General features: G+C 37.4%; 1 non-coding gene and 1 pseudogene across 1 annotated transcript; both read right to left on the bottom strand.

The window, feature by feature from the left end:
* Positions 1-775: 775 nt before the first annotated feature.
* LOC106413007 lies at positions 776-9,066 on the bottom strand (annotated as a pseudogene).
* Positions 9,067-11,032: 1,966 nt separating this feature from the next.
* Positions 11,033-11,139, bottom strand: LOC125588075. The gene has a single exon (XR_007324471.1). It is a non-coding gene; the product is annotated as a small nucleolar RNA R71 (small nucleolar RNA).
* Between the last annotated feature and the right edge of the window lie 6,381 nt (positions 11,140-17,520).

Below are 17,520 nucleotides of genomic sequence, written 5' to 3'. Positions count from 1 at the left end.
GAGCTAAATGTAATAATATTATATTAAATTTATAAATTTATATATTTTATTTTCGTAAGTATAAAATAATTAAGTTCAAAAATAAAATCTAAAATATTGGTAAGATGAGTTAACATTAGCAAAATATATAATACATGTATAAAAATTAACATGTATTTCTTTAAAGCTAATGATATAAAATCTTTGTAACTACTTTAATCATATATTAAAATAGAAGTCACAACCTTGATTCATGTGTGATTTTTAAAAAAATGGACCTAATGAACCTATTCATAGAAAGTCCTGTTACATTTAATCTCTAATCTTATCATTTAAATTTTGGGCCTACCAGAAATTTTTATTGAGCTATCAATAATTAGATTTAAACAATAGATGATCCATTGGATTTATAGATAGTTAAATTAAATAGATATAATTTAATGTTATAATACTATAACTCCATATGTTAATTATTTAAATATTTGTCGATGTTAATTTTTAAAATTATAAATATTTTTTTTAAATAACAAAAATCATAATTTATAACAATGGTTAATCTTTACTACCTTAAATCAATGAAAACAAATGAACTATATAGTTTATTTTAAAAATTAAACAAAAACTAAATGTTTAATTATTTACTCGATAATATAAATCTATGAAGCGAAAAGTTTAATTTTTTAAAAAATTTCTAAATTTGTGAAATGTTACAATATTTTTTGAATATGACAATAAAACAATATTTTACTAATATATATATAGTTACGATTTTAATAATGAAATAATATTCCGAAAATATATATATCTTATCATCCACACAAACTTATTACTGTTCAATTGACACCTCAAAGTCCATCACACAAATTACTCACACAAATTACAAACTTGAGCAAGAAGAAAGCTAATTATTTTTTTAAAAAAATTCCCATCTGTTTTCATTTACACCCATCTGGAGCAAAACCGACCCGCCCGCCTGCACCGCCGTACACAACTTGCAGCGTTTGCTGCTGGATGTTCCCAAAAATAGCAATGTCATTGTCATCCTTATTCCCTGCTAACGCCAAACAAACCTGCGACGTATTGAACGCGTACAATGTCCCTTTCCATCCAAGCTCCACGACTGCGCCACCTCTGAAGGCGAACACCACCGTCGGGACCGTCACCGTCTTAACTCCGCTGAGATCAAAGCACGTGTCAAAGATCGAGACGGCCGACGTATTCGGATACTGCGACATCTTTTCCTTAAATGCCGCTGGCAGTGCCGCATAGGCTTTTGGCGGGAGGCGAGAAACTACGGTTCCGGAGTCGATTATAGCTCCCGGAGCAGAGAACACGGTTGGAGAAATCTCTAGTTTCTCACCGCCGACGCTGATCCCGACGATATCGAGACCGTAGAAGGACGCGCCAGCTCTGATTGTGGACGTCGGAGTGAATTTGACGGAACTAGAGATTCCGGCGGATCCGAAGGTGAGATGTCCGGTGTCGCTGGCTGAAGAAGGGAGGCAGTAGGAGAATGTCTTATTGTACGTTGTCGCCGTCTGGGAAGGGAAAGAGAGCTTGTGACGGCTGAGACCGAGGAGTCCGGCGACACCGGCGAAAAGTCCTTGTTGTTCTCGCCGCAGCCGAAAGAAACGCTGTCGAATACAGTGGAGTTGGTTAGGGTAAATTTCTCCTTGGCGAGTAATCCAACGGAGAAGGATTGATCTCCGTATTGAATACCGTAGACGCAACTCAATCCCGAGCAGGCTCCAGGTTTGCCTAATTGCCCGGAAAACCAATTTTACATAATCTTATAAGAAATTAGAAAACATGAACTTCAAAATTGAAACCATCACCGTTTTCAATATCTCTTTATTTTCTTCTCTATAATTTACATTAAAATAGATTAACTTTACTATATCGTAATTTTTGTTTCATTGGTAGATGAATATCACATTTTTACTATTTGATATTCTTCTATATTCCACTTTATAGTAAAATAATACCATTGGAATAAAAGTTAATATATAATAGAGTTATTTTATTTTAGTGTAAATTATGAAAAAATTACTTCTACAGACACTTTATGAGTTCCAATTACACTTAAAGACACATTGGACTTACCACACACATTTCGTGTGTCTAAAGACATTAACACCCTTTAACTAGACCAAACTTCACTTCTCATTCCTCTTCTCTCGTAACTCATTATCAAACCTGACAAGTTCATCTTTTTTACCTAACTCAATTATACTTTCTTAAATACTCAAACCCTAATACTGAGAGTTTCAAAAAAAATCAAGAGAGGATCGATGGGTGTGATGATGAGACCAGAGCTTGTAATGAAATCAATCGTGGATGAGCTCATGAATCGATGTGGATGAGCTCTGGATTCATCGTGGGAGAGCTCGGGATCCGCCGTGGGTGAGCTCGGAATTCAGCGACCGTTTCACCGCGCCAATCTCTATTCCTAGAAAAACTCCAGATTTGCTAATCGTCTCACACGATGTTTGCTTTGATCGTGTGTTTTAGTAGAATCAATCGTTACGGTTTTGATTCAAAAAGTCAGATTTAGAACTCAGGTACCAAATTCATTTCCGTCTTCACCATGGGTAACATCTAAAGATTCAAAATTTTAGTTTGGTGTGAGTCAGAAGAAAACTCTCTTGGGCAATGTGTGCGTGGATATTGTTGATGTGGTCGGAAGAGTTGTGGATGAGGATCAGTGGCTCTCTTGGTCAATGTGTGTGTGTGGATATTATTGATGTGGTCGGAAGAGTTGTGAATGAAGATCTCGTTGTCAGTGGTTGTGTTGATGTTGTTGATGTGACCGGAAGAGTTGCGGATGGGGCTCTCGGTGGTGGATACGAAAGTGGTAATAGAGGGAGAGGAGATACTGGAGGTGGTGATTAATGTAAGTGATGGTAGCTCGCTTGGTCAATGTGTGTGTGGATGTTGTTGACGTGGTCGGAAGAGTTGTGGACGGGGATCTCATGGTTGTGTGTGTGGATGTTGTTGATGTGGTCGGAAGAGTTGTGGACAAGGATTTCATGGTCAGTGGTTCTGTTGATGTTGTTGATGTGACCGAAAGAGTTGCAGATGGAGCTCTCGGTGATGGATACGAAAGTTGTAAGAGAGATGGAGGAGATAGTGGAAGTAGTGATTCAAACGGAGGTGGTAATTAAAATGAAAATGGTAACGGAGGTGGAGAAGATAGTGGAGGAAGTGGCGATGGCAGATATGAAGATGATGATGGAGGTGGTGATTGAAGGGGGGGGGGGGGGGAGGGGGGGGGGGGGGGGGAGGGGGGGGGATAGTGATAATGAAGGTGGAGGAAAGAGATATTGGTTCAATCCAGAGAAGAAACTAAAAAAAATGAAAAAAACAACTCTTGAATCAAAAAAGAACTTTTCTAATTTTGTGGTCCCAAAACAATTCACTTTATCACATATATCTAGTTACAACATACTTCTCTTTAGACAAAAGCATGGTTAATTCTGTAACAAAATATACAGCTGTCCAAAGAATGTGTCTCAACTTTACTATGTGTCTCTCAGTGATACATAAAATCATATTGTGTTCCTTAGTGTAACTCTCTCCATAAATAAAGGAAAACTTTTTGCTCCATTAGATATGCTTTGAGAGAGTAAAAGAAAAACGAAATCGAACCTGTAGCAGAATAGAGACAACGACACTCCGCCGATAAGCAAAGGACGTTTTTGTATGAAGAAGACTTATATGGGTTGAATATGGGTTCCTTTTGGGAATAACAAGTAGGAATACATGGCTTGCATTGAATCCACGTCAGATCGCTTCCTGTGTCGAAGATCAAAGACTGATCTTGCTTCGGTGTTCCGATTCCGACCGTCACGACGTAGTTTGCCGATCCATAGATGCTTCCGTGTTTAGCCGGTAGATTCGTTGTCTGGCTTTGCCTCACTCCATCTGTGAGGAGCTTCTTCGACAGTTTCGAATGAATTGAGTTTACGCGCGCTTGGTCGAGTCTCAGGATCTCCGCATGGTCTGGACTCGTGGATTTGCCTCTTGTTAAAAGCGAGCACGTGCCGTGCCTATGTGTCACGTGCAGTGAGGACTTTGTATTAGACGCTGAGTGGGAAGATAAGCTCACGTTAGAAACAACAAAAAAATTCATACCGATTCTCCAAAAAAATAAATACTTTTTGTAATAACAAAATATTAATTACAGTCATATATGTTTTTTTTGTTATATATGTTTTTTATTCATACACATCTAACTATCGCTTCATTCCTAAATCACGTTATGGTAATATTAATGCCATATTTGCAGAAATTTGGAATTAATTGTAACTTAATTGATACTCGTAAACAACTAAAGTATGCATCGGTATCATCATTACATAATGAAATCAATAATATAAGTATATAAAAGGGCAAGCTAATACTGTATATATATATATATATATATGTGTGTGTGCAATATGCAATGTGCATCTATCTTATGTATAACACTAAAACACAATGAATCACAGTGAATTGAATTGGCTAAGGGAATATTACCTCTTGCAGAAAGAACACAGGGTGATGATGGTGAAGGGAAGAGAGAGTTGAGTTGGATAGTATGAGAATCAATCTCTTTCCTCTGTTTCGCTCGAGCTCCCTCGCTACAATCCCAACTGAAACATACACAAAGGATTATTATGATATTTAACAAATTCCTATTAAAGCTCATTTTTGCTCTCTTCTTCTCCCTCACAATATTAGAAGTGTCGCTCAATTTCATGTTAAGGTTGGTCCTTTTATAACCAATCTCTTGGATCAAGAAAGCAGCCTCGAGTGGAGGTTGCTAAAGTTACGAAGCACTCCAATCATCAACTAATCTCTTTAAACGATCTTTTTTTTTTAAACACTGAAAGTTTATTAGAAGATTGAAACAAAAGTTACAAACCAAAGATGGCAAGGATTAACATCCTTCCAGAAGTGAAGCCGGACATGATTAATATCCAGAAGTGAAGCCGGCGAGTTCGAAGTACGAACATCCTGAAGATAAGAAGTCCAAACAAGGGAGACATAAACATAACGATCTTACAAAAGCAAAAACAACAAACAAAGGATCTAAAGCATTACAGGCAAAAAGATCTAAGGATACAAAACCGAAGCTGAAAGCACGAAACACACATGAACCCTTCCATAGAAGCAATTTGTAGCTGGAGTTGAACCTAAGAACTAAGGATCTGCGGAGTATCCAATATAGAGGAAGTCAAAGCACGATCCCAACAAGTAACAACACCGGCGAAGAGGATCATGTAATAGAAACGAGCAACAACACCGAACTACTTACACCACACTTACATCAAGAATCACCACCCGCAACATAACACTGGCACAAGGTAAACCTTGAAACTCCAATAGGGAAAAACGTCTAAGAGGATCAAAGGTTCTTACACACAGACACTCATGTACCCAGCTTAGCCCATCTACAAGCACAAAGCTGGTCACGTCCTCGCAAGAGAAGAAACCGAAGATCGAGACCACTGCATCGTCTTTAAACCAATCTCCCCAAACAGAGAAGAAGATTGTAGATGGCTCCACAGCAAACTCACATCCGAGAGACGAAACCCCAAACCGAGACCAGGCCAAAAGCGAAGAAGCAAGACTCGCGAAGACATGGAAAAGTAGAGGTACCCAGATCTAGAAGCGATGATTAGATCCAAGGCCACCATGATCCTTTGTTAAATCGTTGAAAAAGCACATGCATGAAGAGAAATTTTCAGATCTGCCATGGATTTGCAGACATGCAAGCTCCTAAATGCCAACTCCTCTGCAAACAACCGACCTTTAAACCTCGCCCTCCTTCCAGATCACGATGCCTCCACCGAATTCAAGAACCACCATCGGCTCACAGAACCAGAGAAGCATAGAAGCACCAGAATTAAGACATATCGGCCCACAGAACCGGAGAAAGCAGAGAAGCAAACTAAAAACGAGATAATAAAGAAGAGAAACTCCGCCTACCGGAAAGGAACGCACGGCGGCGGAGGAGAACTTGGCTAGGTTTGAAAGTTCTATCTAGAGAGCATTTTTTTTATTTTTCACTTTGTATGTGTTTTTATAAAGCTTTGACTATAAACTCTTTAAACGATCTACATTGGTTAATTTATTTAATAATTAATATCCTTTTTTTCACTTAACAATTCAATACTCATTTACATTTTAGTTTTGAAAAATAGTTTTATTGGATAAAATTTAACACTTTATTCGACAATTTTTATTTTATATTTTTATTTTATAACTTCATGTTATTAGTAATTTTCAACTGAAATTAAATTAATTAAAATTACATATTTTAAATAATATTTAGTTGTTTTATTATATATTCTTGACTATTTTAAATACAATACTGGACGGTAGTTTGACTAATTTCCAACGAATGATGGCATAAAAAAATTTGGTAAAATTTATTTTGGAGTTGATTGAATATTAATTTTGAAATAGGTAACTGTTGAGATTTGAATAGGGAAAAAGGTAATTAGCAGTATTTTGGATACTGAAAAGGTTATTGTTAGGATCCATTTCACAAAAAAAAAAAATTTAAAGATATAAATAAAAGTTTTAGAGAATAACTAAAAATAATTATGGTCAAATGATTTTTTTGTAGTTAAATGAAATGAATCAAACTTCTATTTATAAAGTAAAAAATAATGAATTGATATATAAACATATAAATTGTTTACTACAGTTAATTTTAATTGGATGAGATAAAAATGGTAATCACTAATTAAAAACACTTGTCACTGTCTTACCAATTAATTTTCTCTTTCACACACCGATTTAATTAGCGTAATGAAAGGGTATAATGATCCAGTCAACTATTCATTGAGTTGTATGTTAAGTAAGTATCAAGTTATGCATGGCTGTTTGTGAAGCTTGTTAATTAGTTTGTGATGTAAAATAAAGTTTCAATTATTTTAATTAGGTCTACTCACATTTATCTGGAACCGACAAACCAAACCAAAAAATCCGGTTCAGGTTTTGATCAAATTAGTTGCACGAGGGATCTTACATCTCTAACCGAAAAACTGAAACTGAACCGAGAACCGAATATCCAAATTTTATAATATAGTTTATATGCTTATAAATATAAACTATATTTAATTTTAAAATAATCAAATAATTTAAAATAATATTTATAAATGAAAATACCCAAAAACTGAATTACCAGAATACATTTTATCCAAAATTTTAATTATTTGAATTATCTAAATTTTAATTGAAAAATCCCTAAAAAATCTGATATGTAATTTAAAAATCCTGAGTTTTCTTATTTTTTAATTGGAGTTAACCTAAAAATCGAAACCGAGCCAAATGGATCCAAAATTACTTAGAATATTATTTGGTTTCCAACTTGTTACCCAAACTAAATTTTGTAAATATTCGAACAGATTTTAAACCTCTAGAATTAAAGAACCGATAGATCCAAACCGAAACCAAACAGAAAACTGAATACCCATGGCTAATTTTAAGTGTCGACAACACATGTATATGTTTTATTCTTTAATTAATACATGACTGTAGTCATTAAGATATTTTTGGCTAAATAATAGAAGAGACAATTCATAAGCTATGTTACATGGAATGGCTGGTGGAGGTGCATTGCTCGGTTCCAAAGCGGAATCAGAAACGTGAGCGCTTGGAATCGATTGGAATCGTCTTGAAGTGACGATTCCAAAATTTTGGTGTTTGGAAGCGTGATGGAAACGCGTTGATCGGAAACTTTGACGGTAGTTGTCATGACCGACTCAACACTGTTAAGGGTCCTAGGGCGAAAAATATTTTTTTTTACCCTCTAAAATTATATGTAGATAATGTTTAAAATGTTTTTAAAATTTAATCAGTAATGTGTTGTAATGAAAATAAAACTATATACATATCAATTAATTTGGGCTCTTTTCAATTTTATTTATTATATTTATAATTTTTATATATAAACATATAGATTTTTAAAAAATTGGACCCCTTAATTAGTATTATACGGAGGGGACACAGACTTGGACTCGAGGCGGTCGCACCGCTTGTCCCCCTTAATAAGCCGGCCCTGGTAGTTGTATTGTAGATGTTTAAAGAAGATAAAATATTATTCTTTTGGGCATGCAAGTTGCAAGTTTAATATGTTTGTGGTCCAACATAACTGAGAAAAAATCTGGCTTCGGTACGTTCTAAGCAAACGTAAGTCCAGTCCAACTCAAGTGTTTCTAAATAATGATGTAAATGTATTATGTTTTTTCACTTATTCGTTTTGTTTCATGTTGTTTGTATTATTCAATTGTTGTACATTAATTGATTAGTTTTCGTGCTTTATTTTTCAGTTTCAAAGCAATATAAATAAATATATTATTTACATATATTATTATATTGTTCTTTGTAATTTTACATATTTTTTGAGTTACACTATAGAATTATGTACATGATATTAATGTTTACAATATTTTATATATTAATTTTGGTGTTATTATATATATATATATATACATTTCTAATTTCTGAATATTTTTAAGTTTTCATTTTTGCGTTTTTAATATTTTCGTTTCCACGTATCAGATTTTGATTCCATGTAACATAATTCATAGGTTTCCTTAATACTTTAGCGAATGCAAGCAATATGTAAGGTTGCTTTGCATTCAAAGAATTTGGAGTAATAAACTATTAGTATCAACAAAATGTGAAAGGAATGACTTAATGCAATTATTTAACATTGTGATTGTATCACTTGATTCCAGCATGTGAGTACATGTGAGTAACAACCACTGTACACATGCTTGTATTAATTGGGAAGTAATCAATCTCAACGAAAATTATTTCTAATATATTTTAAATCATGAACGTTATACACGTACAATAGTTTAAACAGTTTACCGTTAAAGTTTTGTGAAGTTACGTATAGCGATACTACAAGAAAACATATTTTTTACGAGGACAATATTCGTCGTAAACGGTGTTTTACGACGAATTAACCTCAAAATACGTTTCGTTGTAAAACGTCCGTCGTAACGGAGATTTCGTCGTTGATATCTTGCATATTCACATTGTTTTATCCATTTATTCATGTGCATTTTCATCATATAGATTAGGATTTAGCCATGTCTAGGTTGCATTTTGCATACATATGTCTCTATTAGGTATTGGAGTACCACATGAAGTTCCTGGAGACATTTGGGTACATTTGGAGCTCAAGGGAGGTGATTAGAGTGATCTTTGGACGAGCACTGCCTGGAGCGACTTCCCGGAGCGACTACATGAAGTCGCTGTGACACACATCTCAGAGCGACTTGACCGGAGCGACACAGCGAGGTCGCTCGCGCCTCCATCACCCGGAGCTACGTGACCGGAGCGACACAGCGAGGTCGCTCGCGAAGAGCGACCCAGAGCGACGTCTCGCAGCGACCCCTCCAGGTCGCTCCCGAACTGGAGCGACCTCCCGGAACGACTACTGGAGGTCGCTGCGCGCCTTCTGTTTGCTCGAATTCATTTCTACTCAAGGGCCTTTTGGTCATTTCATTATGCACGTTTTTACTTCTGAAAACCTATGTTTTAAGTACTTTTGTAAGCCACCAGAGAAGAAATCTTTTTTCTGAAGAACAATTAATAAAACTTCTTTTGATTCAGATTTCATTGCTTAGATCTTGTGTTCTTGTTGATTTCTTGTCTATTTCTCTACATGATTAATCTGAAATCCAATATGGGTTTAAGAGGAATCATAGAGATTAGTGAGTAATCACTTTTTGAATTCATGGGTTAGGGAGATCAAGGGTGATTAGGTTAGTTCTAGGATGTTTTAGTGTAGATCATTCTTGTTCCTTGCTAGTAGAGTATTTATAATGCATCTTCTGAGTTGGCCACTCAAAAGTTGATCGATAGGCATTTTCCACCCGAAAGGTGTTCGATGAAATGGCTGAGACAAGTCTCCTAGACTTTTAGTATACTTTGCCAAAGACATTTGTTAAAGATGCTAAGATAGCTAATAGACTTGTTAGTAATGATTGCTTTCACATTATTCAACCAAAGACATTTGATGTTTGAGATATGTTAGTAAATGAACATTCATCTAGACATAGAGTTTGTTTAAGATTGTGTCTAAGCTTAAGGTTGATAGTTTGATTGATCGTTTGCCATCCTTAGTTCGAAACTTGATCACCCAAGGTCTAATCCCTATGCCCATGAGTTCTCTTTTCCCTTAGTAAAGAAAGTCATTTCATTTATTAGTAATCATTAGTTTAGAAACCTCTTAAATTATCGGTTGCACTTAGATTAAGTGAGTACTTGCATTCTCATTGCTTTGAAATCCCTTAGAATTGGTTCGACAATCACTAAACTACAACATTTGTCTTAGGAGCCTTGAAAACTCCTAACATCAAATTGGCGCCGTTGCCAAATTCTGAGTAGGTTTAAACATTGAGATTTAGTCACTTGCTTGAGACTAAGTCATTTTTATTTTCTTTTGTTACTGATTCTCCTTCTTCACCTCCCTTCAGTTTACAGGTGTATGAATTTGAGGAGCAAGGGTCCATCAAACCTAGTTCCAAGATCCGCAGACATCAGAGCTTTAGAGAGAGAGTGTGCTAGAAAGAGACGAGAAGAAGAGCAACAGTCTCACTTGCAGAGATTGGATACTGATATGGGAGACATACCTCAAAATGATGCCAACAAAGTTCCACACAACCAATAGCGAGCAGCTCGACCCATTGGCACTTACGACCGCCCCAACATACATGGTCATATATTCGGAATCCTAGCACCAGCTGTGGCAGCCAACAACTTTGAGGTCAAGTCAGGACTCCTCAACGTGATCGAGAACAACAAGTATCATGGCTTGGCTCTAGAGGACCCATTTGATCACTTGGATAGGTTCGACAGCTACTGTGGGTTGTCAAAAACCAATGGTGTGTCTGAGGACGCCTTGAAGCTGAAGTTATTCCCTTTCTCTTTGGGGGATAAGGCACGTCAGTGGGAGAAGTCTCTACCCAGCGACTCTATCACTACTTGGGATGAGTGCAAGAGAGCATTCTTGGAGAAATTCTTCTCATCCTCAAGAACTGCTAAGCTGAGAAATGAGATCTCCAGTTTCCAACAGAAGAACTTGGAAGGATTCAGTGAAGCCTGGGAGAGATTCAAGGGCTACCAAGCTCAATTCTCACACCATGGTTTCTCTAAGGAGAGCTTGCTGAGCACATTCTACCGTGGTGCTCTTCCTAAGTACAGGGCCAGACTGGATACAGCTAGCAATGGGTTCTTCTTGGGGAAAACTGAGGAAGATGCAGAGGAGCTGGTTGACAACATGGTAAAGAGTGATGCAGTCTACAGTGGAGACCACGACAAAAGCAGTCGAACAGATGATAAGCAGACGAGGAAGGAGTTGAAAGCTCTACAGGATAAGATAGACATCCTCCTTGCTGATAAAGCCACACAAGAGCAGCTGCACTTTGTTGGTAACCCAAGCCAAGAGACACCACCTGTTGTCCATGAGGTTGAGGGTTTGGAAGGTCAGGAAGAGCTGTGTTTCATCAACAACAATGGTAGCTGGTACAAAAAAAAGCCCAACTTTCAGTACAACAACTACCAACAGAAATCCTATCCCAACAACCAACAGAATGGTTATCCGCCTCGAAACAACCAGCAAGGCAGCTATCGACCTCAGCAAAACCCCTCATCTGGTTCCTCAGCTCCTCAGGAGAGCAGCACTGACACCCTGCTGAAACAAATCTTGGAGTCTCAGAATAGAAGTGAGAAGCATGTTGGTTATGAGTTGAAGAACCTTCATTCCAAGATTGATGGGAGCTACAATGAACTCAACAACAAGTTCTCACATCTTGCTTCTACAGTCAAGAATTTAGAGAATCAGTTTGCTTCCATGAACACTCACCAGACTCGCCAGCAAGGATCTCTACCTGGAAAATCTGACCAAAACCCCAAGGAGGCCAAAGCTATCACCCTTAGGAGTGGTAAGCAGTTACCTCCTACAACCCTCACCAGGGATGCTGAGAAACTAGGTGAGGAAGTGGCCATCAACTTAGATGATGAAGTGGTGATTGTTGATGAGAAAATCAATGATGAAATCTTGGAGAAGATTGTGGAAGCCAAAGGTAAAGGAAATGTGGGAGAAGAGAAGAAAACAATGAAAAATGGTGAAGTTCTTGCTCCAGCAAGTGAGAATTCTTTTGTTCCTCCTCCCTATGAACCCAAACTACCATTCCCTGGTAGATTCAAGAGGCATCTGCTAGAGAAGTACAAGACTTTGTTTGAGAAGCAAATGAGTGAAGCTCAGGTTGCAATGCCCATCATCGATGCTTTCATGTTGATTCCTCAATACAACAAGTTCCTGAAAGATGTTGTAGCTGCAAAGAAGAAGGAAATGGAAAGCATGATGATTCTTACCCATGAGTGCAGTGCCATCATCCAGAGGCTTGATGTTCCAGAGAAGTTAGAGGATCCAGGATGCTTCACACTACCTTGTGCTCTTGGACCTATGGTATTTGAGAAATGTCTCTGCGATTTGGGAGCTAGTGTCAGCGTGATGCCCTTGTCTGTTGCAAAGAAGCTTGGATTCACTCAGTACAAGAAGTGTAAACTCTCTCTGGTGTTAGCTGATCGTTCAGTGAAGTACCCTGTGGGCATCTTAGAGGACCTACCTGTGAAGATTGGAAGGTATGAGATACCTACAGATTTTGTGGTGCTTGAGATGGGTGAGGAGGCTCAAGACCCATTGATTCTTGGAAGGCCATTCTTAGCTACAGCAGGAACAATTGTTAAGGTGAAAGAAGGCACGATTGATCTCCATTTGGGTAAAGGGCATGTTCTCCACTTTGACATCAAGGAGAAAATGAAGAAACCAACTGTGTTCGGGCAAGCCTTCTACATTGAAGAGATGGGCACTCTTTCTGATGAGCACCTTGAAGAGTTACCACCTGAGGACGACGAGGAGGGAGCATCTCCCTCTACTCATTTCCCATAGAAGGTAACCCACTACTTTCCCTTGTATATACCATTTCGTTTTTGCATATTAGTTTTCTTTTTGGGTATCTCTCTCTCCTTGACAACACAGAGACTGTGTCATTTAAGTTTGGGGGAGGTACCAAGTATTTGATCACGTTTGCTTTGATGATTTTGAGTCTCATGCATTGCATTATACATATATATTTGCAAAAAAAAAAAAAAAAAAAATCATTTAGTTTGCATCATTTGCATTTCTAGGAGAGTCTAGAGCATATAGGTTACATTTACTTGCATTGGGAGCAATGATTTGAAATGCCTTGTAAAGAACATTACTTTGCACCTGAGTAGCTTATGCACCTCTCAAAAACACTTGTATGCTTCGAGCCTTGAAGACTCTTCCTGAAACTTGTTGATTGCTGAAACTCAGTCTTTGAAGCCAACTACAACCTTATTTGAACTGAACGAACTTCATGCATCTTTCTCATGGTCCCTTGTGTACTGAATCATGGATATACACACTTGAGTTGTCACATCCTTTATGCCAATTTTTTTTTGACAAACTCTAGTGGTACGCCATTCCCAAAATCCCTTCCTCCTTTTAAGCTTTCATTATTTGATGAGTGAGGTCTTTTTCGAAAAGCCTTACATGTGCATAATGTTGAGAGTATCGGGAACGATAATGCTTGGTCTTCATTCTTGCTAGATTAGGCACTCTATTGTCTAGCTATAGGTGGGGGTGAGTGTGGTGACTATGGTTTGGAAGCATGAAAAGTTCAAAGGAAAAGAATAGACTCTTTGTGTTTAAATGGATAATCTTATTGGAATTAATAGATAAATGTCTAGCTCGAGTTTATGAAAAGTCTTGGCCCCCGAATAAAAAAAAAAAAAAAAGAGAAAAAGAAAGAAAAAAGGGGCTAGCAAAGTTGTTTAGAGCTAAGATTTGTTTAGAAGTTGAGAAAATCCTTTATAGATTTCAAAGAAAAAGAGTTTTATGTGCAAAGTATTCTTGGTGAGAGATGGGAGTTGGGTTTGACATTGGGAAGTGATTGTGTAACCTGTATGTTTGGGAAAAGGGTAGAACAATGGAGATTAAACATTGTATGCATGAGTTGGTCCCTTTCTTAGATATATTATGTGCAATGTCAAGGCTACTTGTTTTGAGAGTAAACCACTTAAAAGATCATGGATTTTGAACCTCTTGACCCACTTGAATAAAAGCCTTCCCTTATTCAACCAAATGATTTGGACCAATTGACCATTTGCAAGAATTCACTTGATGCTATGCTTAATGAACTTGAGAGTTGGCTGATTTGCATGTGTGAATGCATGATGATGAGTGTAGGGATGAAAAGAGTTGAGATAGGCCTAGAGAAGCTAGAGTATAATAAGAGAGGGTGTACTAATGCTGAATTTAGATGTTGATTTGAGTGCTTTGTGTGTTTCTTTTGGCTATGAGCTCCTACCTTCAAACATCTCTCCCTATGAGTTCTAGAAAGTTCACTTGAGGACAAGTAAAAGAACAAGTTTGGGAGAGTTGATATCTTGCATATTCACATTGTTTTATCCATTTATTCATGTGCATTTTCATCATATAGATTAGGATTTAGCCATGTCTAGGTTGCCTTTTGCATACATATGTCTCTATTAGGTATTGGAGTACCACATGGAGTTCCTGGAGACATTTGGGTACATTTGGAGCTCAAGGGAGGTGATTAGAGTGATCTTTGGACGAGCACTGCCTGGAGCGACTTCCCGGAGCGACTACATGAAGTCGCTGTGACACACATCCCAGAGCGACTTGACCGGAGCGACACAGCGAGATCGCTCGCGCCTCCATCACCCGGAGCGACGTGACCGGAGCGACACAGCGAGGTCGCTCGCGAAGAGCAACCCAGAGCGACGTCTCGCAGCGACCCCTCCAGGTCGCTCCCGAACTGGAGCGACCTCCCGGAGAGACTACTGGAGGTCGCTGCGCGCCTTCTGTTTGCTCGAATTCATTTCTACTCAAGGGCCTTTTGGTCATTTCATTATGCACGTTCTTACTTCTGAAAACCTATGTTTTAAGTACTTTTGTAAGCCACCAGAGAAGAAATCTCTTTTCTGAAGAATAATTAGTAAAACTTCTTTTGATTCAGATTTCATTGCTTGGATCTTGTGTTCTTGTTGATTTTCTGTCTATTTCTCTACATGATTAATCTGAAATCCAATATGGGTTTAAGAGAAATCATGGAGATTAGTGAGTAATCACTTTTTGAATTCATGGGTTAGGGAGATCAAGGGTGATTAGGTTAGTTCTAGGATGTTTTAGTGTAGATCATTCTTGTTCCTTGCTAGTAGAGTATTCATAATGCATCTTCTGAGTTGGCCACTCAAAAGTTGATCGATAGGCATTTCCCACCCGAAAGGTGTTCGATGAAATGCCTGAGACAACTCTCCTTAACTTTTAGTACACTTTGCCAAAGACATTTGTTGTTAAAGATGCTAAGATAGCTAATAGACTTGTTAGTAATGATTGCTTTCACATTATTCAACCAAAGACATTTGATGTTTGAGATATGTTAGTAAATGAACATTCATCTAGACATAGAGTTTGTTTAAGATTGTGTCTAAGCTTAAGGTTGATAGTTTGATTGATCGTTTGCCATTCTTAGTTCGAAACTTGATCACCCAAGGTCTAATCCCTATGCCCACGAGTTCTCTTTTCCCTTAGTAAAGAAAGTCATTTCATTTATTAGTAATCATTAGTTTAGAAACCTCTTAAATTATCGGTTGCACTTAGATTAAGTGAGTACTTGCATTCTCATTGCTTTGAAATCCCTTAGAATTGGTTTGACAATCACTAAACTACAACATTTGTCTTAGGAGCCTTGAAAACTCCTAACATCAGTCGTAAACGACTTGTTACATTTACGACGACATAAATTCCTCGTAAAGCGCGGGACAAGGTTTCGTCGTAAACAAGACGTAAGTTTTCGTGGTAAACTCAACGTAACTGTTTCGATGTAAAGCAGACGTAAGTACTTTCGTTGTAAAGAACACGTAAACATTTCGACGTAAAAACCTCGTAAATCTTTCGACGTTAATCACTCGTAAACATTTACGTGAAGTTTACATCGATTCTTATTATTAATATATATAATAAATTTGAATTTATTTAATATTCGGAATTTAAAATAATTTAAATTTTAAAACGAAATATGAAAATGAAAAACATATTAAAAATAAAAACATTTAAAAGTCATACAATAATATTTAAATTCATAATACAAACAGAAATATAAAAAAAAACAACATATCCTCGAAGTAGTCGGTGGGGTTGCTCGACTGTTGACGGGTTGGATCGGACTCTTGGGGATCTCGTACTGGCAACCCAAGAGCGGCTCGTCTCTCACTCAACATTCTCTGCATAACCGGGTTTTTCACGGCCATCACGTCTAGCAAATCCTCAAGAGAGTCTAAACAAACTTACTAGCTATCCATTCGAGCTTTCATCTGAGAAGTCTCTTCATCCCGTCTCGAAGTGTATGACGAAGTTGTCCTTGCAACTTCGTTAACAGAGCCTATACCGACTATCCGCCCCTTTTTTTTAGGAGCCACCTATAAAATTAAAACATATATTAATATAGTTAATTATGTTAAAATATTAAAAATAATGTAAACAAAAATTTTAAGTTGTACCTCTTCGAAGATTCTGTCGGCGTCTTCGGTGGACAATGTGACGGGTAATCCATCGGGAGACTCCTGGGTTAGTTGCGTCTCCCGTTCTTCATTCAGAGCAGCCACTGCTTGGAAGAGTTTCTCAGATGCATGATCCACAAAAACTCCGTCGGATGTGGCGTGAGTAATCTTGAATAGCTCACACAGAGATGGTAAGACTCTCGTCTTCTCGAACTACAAAAAAAAAAAAATTAAATATTAAAAATTATATTAATTGAATATTTTAAAATATATATTTAAAACAAAACTTACAGCTTCTAGACGGATTCCTGCATGAGGTTTTTGTCCGGTTCTGTGAAGCATGGGCAAATGACCATCTTTATCCTTCGTCCTTCGAGAAGCCGAGCACGAATTGGCCTTTTTGATCGAAGAGGGGTGCTCCCAATAGGCGATGAGGTCATCCCACACATCTTTCGTGAGCTCAGTGGGCTTTCCCCCATACCCGTAGATCTCCCACTTGTCCTTCCAATCGGAGACTGTGTTGCAGAGGCGGATCTTTGCCTTTGCAACGAATTCCGCCTTCACCCTCTCGGTGATTCCCAAAGACCAATGCCACTTTTGCTGAAACACAAAAGTTTTGAAAAAATTACAATTAATAATAAATATATATATATATATATATATATATATATATAGATATATATATTTAAAAGTGAAAATTTAATTAAATTTAAAAATCTTACCGCAAAACATTTAAACCAAGTGATCTTAACGTGATTTGGTGTCTTGCTCCAGTTCGGATATGCCCCATCGTAGTAACCCTTAATCGTCGCCGAAACGCTCCGGCTAACACGGTTGTTAGCCCCAAACCTGAAAAAAAACAATTTAACCGTTAGAAAATAAAAATAATTTAAATTTTAATGTAATAAAAATTAATAA

This window comes from Brassica napus, chromosome C5 (genome assembly GCF_020379485.1).
Source record: "Brassica napus cultivar Da-Ae chromosome C5, Da-Ae, whole genome shotgun sequence".
Taxonomy (NCBI): domain Eukaryota; kingdom Viridiplantae; phylum Streptophyta; class Magnoliopsida; order Brassicales; family Brassicaceae; genus Brassica; species Brassica napus.
Note: the sequence above shows the minus strand (reverse complement) of the source record. Positions and strands in the feature narration are given on the sequence as shown.